We start from the raw sequence: 4,200 nt of genomic DNA, 5'->3' as shown, positions 1-4,200 counted from the left end.
TACTTGAGTCCGCATTGTGCCTTTTGAATTTAATTACGGTGCAATTTCTGTGTTTCATCGTCAATAAGACGGTCATAGGGATACAGTAAACCTGTAGCGAAGCATCGGAATCTAAAACCGGTCTCACAGGAAAGGTTCAAAACATAGACAGTAAGAAGAGCCAGTATTCTTGTGCTAGAGTCGGCATTGTGCCTTTTGTATTTAATTCCGATGCAACTTCTGTGTTTCATCGTCAATAACAAGGTCAGAGGTATACAGTAAACCTGAAGTGAAGCATCGGAATCTATAACGAGTGTCACAGGAGTGGTTCAAATCATAGACAGTAAGAAGAGTCAGTTTTCTTGTACCTAAGTCGGCATTGTACTTTTCTATTTAATTCCGATGCAATTTCTGTGTTTCGTCGTCAATACTAAGGTCCAAAGGATACAGTAAACCAGCAGTGAAGCTTTGGAATCTATAACTAGTGTCACAGGATTGGTTAAAAACATAGACAGTAAGAAGAATCAGTTTTCTTGTACCTAAGTCGGCATTGTGCTTTTCTATTTAAGTCCGATGCAATTTCTGTGTTTCGTCGTCAATACTAAGGTCCAAAGGATACAGTAAACCAGCAGTGAAGCTTTGGAATCTATAACTAGTGTCACAGGATTGGTTAAAAACATAGACAGTAAGAAGAATCAGTTTTCTTATACTTAAGTCGGCATTGTGCATTTTGTATTTAATGCCGATGCAATTTCTGTGTTTCCTCGATAATACGAAGGTCAGAGGGATACAGAAAACCTGCACTGAAGCATCGGAATCTATAACTAATGTCACAGGAATAGTTCAAATCATAGAAAGTAAGAAGAGTGAGTTTTCTTGTACTTAAGTCGGCAATGTGCCTTTTGTATTTAATTCCGATGCAATGTCTGCGTTTCATCGTCAATAAGAGGGTCAGAGGGGTACAGTAAACCTGAAGTGAAGCATCGGAATCTATAACTTGTGTCACAGGAATGGTTAAAACCATAGACAGTATGAAGAGTCAGTTTTCGTGTACTTAAGTCGGCATTGTGCCTTTTGTATTTAATTCCGATGCAATTTCTGTGTTTCATGGTCAATAAGACTGTCAGAGGGATACAGTAAACCTGAAGTGAAGCATCGGAATCTATAACTAGTGTCACAGGAATGGTTAAAACCATAGACAGTAAGAAGAGTCAGTTTTCTTGTACTTAAGTAGGCATTGTGCCTTTTCTGTTTAATTCCGATGCAATTTCTGTGTTACATCATCAATAAGAAGGTCGGAGTGGTACAGTAGACCTGAAGTGAAGCATCGGAATCTAAAACCGGTCTCACAGGAAAGGTTCAATTCATAGAGAGTAAGAAGAGCCAGTCTTAATGTACTTGAGTCGGCATTGTGCCTTTTGTATTTAATTCCGGTGCAATTTCTGTGTTTCATCGTCAATAAGACGGTCAGAGGGATACAGTAAACCTGAAGTGAAGCATCGGAATCCATAACTGGTGTCACAGGAATGGTTCAAAACATAGACATTAAGAAGAGTGAGTTTCCGTGTGCTTAAGTCGGCATTGTGCCTTTTCTATTTAATTCCGAAGCAATTTCTGTGTTTCGTCGTCAATAAGAAGGTCGGAGGGATACAGTAAACCTGAAGTGAAGCATCGGAATCTATTACTAGTGTCACGGGAATGGTTCAAAACATAGGCAGTAAGAAGAGTCAGTTTTCTTGTACTTAAGTCGGCATTGTGCCTTTTTTAATTAATTCCGATGCAATTTCTGTGCTTCTTCGTCAATAAGAAGGTCAGAGGGATACAGTAAAACCTGAAGTGAAGCACCGGAATTTATAACTAGTGTCACAGGAATGGTTAAAACCATAGACAGTAAGAAGAGTAAGTTTACTTGTACTTAAGTCGGCATTGTGCCTTTTCTGTTTAATTCCGATGCAATTTCTGTGTTACAACATCAATAAGAAGGTCGGAGGGGTACAGTAAACCTGAAGTGAAGCATCGGAATCTATAACTAGTGTCACAGGAATGGTTCAAAACATAGACAGCTAGAAGAGTCTGTTTTCTTGTACTTAAGTCGGCATTGTGCCTTTTGTTTGTATTCCGATGCAATTACTGTGTTTCATCGTCAATACGAAGGTCAGACAGATACAGTAAATCTGAAGTGAAGCATCGGAATCTATAACTAGTGTCACAGGAAAGGTTAAAACCAAAGACAGTAAGAAGAGTCAGTTTTCTTGTACTTAAGTCAGCATTGTGCCTTTTCTGTTTAATTCCGATGCAAATTCTGTGTTTCATCATCAATAATAAGGTCGGAGGGGTACAGTTAACCTGAAGTGAAGCATCGGAGTCTATAACTAGTGTCACAGGAATGGTTCAAAACATAGACAGTAAGAAGAGTCAGTTTTCCTGAACTTAAGTCCGCATTGTGCCTTTTGTATTTAATACCGATGCAATTTCTGTGTTCCATCGTCAATAAGAAGGTCCAAGGGATTCAGTAAACCTGAAGTGAAGCATCGGAATCTATAACTAGTGTCACAGGAATGGTTCAAAGCACAGACAGTAAGAAGAGTCAGTTTTCTTAGAGTTAAGTCTTCATTGTGTCTTTTGTATTTAATTCCGATGCAATTTCTGTGTTTCATCGGCAATAAGAAGGTGAGAGGGATACAGTAAACCTGAAGTGAAGCATCGGAATCTATAACTAGTGTCACAGGAATGGTTCGAAAAATAGACAGTAAGAAGAGTCAGTTTTCTTGAACTTAAGTCGACATTGTGCCTTTTCTATTTAATTCCGATGCAATTTCAGTGTTTCGTCGTCAATAAGAAGGTCCAAGGGATACAGTAAACCTGTAGTGAAGCATCGGAATCTAAAACTGGTCTCACAGGAAAGGTTCAAAACATAGACAGTAAGAAGAGCCAGTCTTCTTGTACTAGAGTCGGCATTGTGCCATTTGTATTTAATTCCTATGCAATTTCTGTGTTTCATCGTCAATAAGAAGGTCAGAGGCATACCGTAAACCTGAAGTGAACCATCGAAATCTATAACTAGTGTCACAGGAATGGTTCAAAGCATAGACAGTAAGAAGAGTTAGTCTTCTTGTACTAGAGGCGGGATTGTGCCTTTTGTATTTAATTCCGATGCAATTTCTGTGTTTCATCGTCAATAAGAAGGTCAGAGGGATACAGTAAACCTGACGTGAAGCATCGTAATCCATAACTAATGTCACAGGAGCGGTTCAAATCATAGACAGTAAGAAGAGTCAGTTTTCTTTTACTTAAGTCGGCATTGTGCCTTTTGTAATTAAATCCGATGCAATTTCTGTGTTTCATCGTCAATAAGTAGGTCAGAGGGATATAGTAAAGCCTGATGTGAAGCATCGGAATCTATAACTAGTGTCACAGGAATGGTTAAAAACATAGACAGTAAGAAGAGTCAGTTTTCTTGTACATAAGTCGGCATTGTGCCTTTTCTATTTAATTCCGATGCAATTTCTGTGTTTCATCATCAATAAGAACGTCGGAGGGATACAGTAATCCTGAAGTGAAGCATCGGAATCTAAAACAAGTGTCACAGGAATGGTTCAAAACATAGACAGTAAGAAGAGTCAGTTTTCTTGTACTTATGTCGGCAATGTGCCTTTTGTATTTAATTCCGATGCAATTTCTGTGTTTCATCGTCAATACGAAGGTCCAACGGATACATTAAACCTGAACTCAAGCATCGGAATCTAAAACTGGTCTCACTGGAGAGGTTCAAAATATAGACAGTAAGAAGAGCCAGTCTTCCTGTACTTATGTCGTGACGGTGCATTTTGTATTTAATTCCGATGCAATTTCTGTGTTTCATCGTCAATAAGACGGTCAGAGGGATATAGTAAACCTGAAGTGAAGCATCGGAATCTAAAACCGGTCTCACAGGAAACGTTCAAATCATAGACAGTAAGAAGAGCCAGTCTTCTTGTACTTAAGTCGGCATTGTGCCTTTTGTTTGTATTCCGATGCAATTTCTGTATTTTATCGTCAATAAGAAGGTCAGAGTGATAGAGTAAACCTGATGTGAAGCATTGGAATCTATAACTAGTGTCATTACAGGAGTGGTTCAAAACATAGACAGTAAGAAGAGTCTGTTTTCTTGTACTTACGTCGGCATTGTGCTTTTCTATTTAATTCCAATGCAATTTCTATGTTTCATGGGCAATAAGACAG

The sequence above is a fragment of the Schistocerca americana genome, unplaced genomic scaffold (genome assembly GCF_021461395.2).
Source record: "Schistocerca americana isolate TAMUIC-IGC-003095 unplaced genomic scaffold, iqSchAmer2.1 HiC_scaffold_37, whole genome shotgun sequence".
Classification (NCBI taxonomy): Eukaryota; Metazoa; Arthropoda; class Insecta; order Orthoptera; family Acrididae; genus Schistocerca; species Schistocerca americana.
This window is presented reverse-complemented; position numbering follows the sequence as displayed.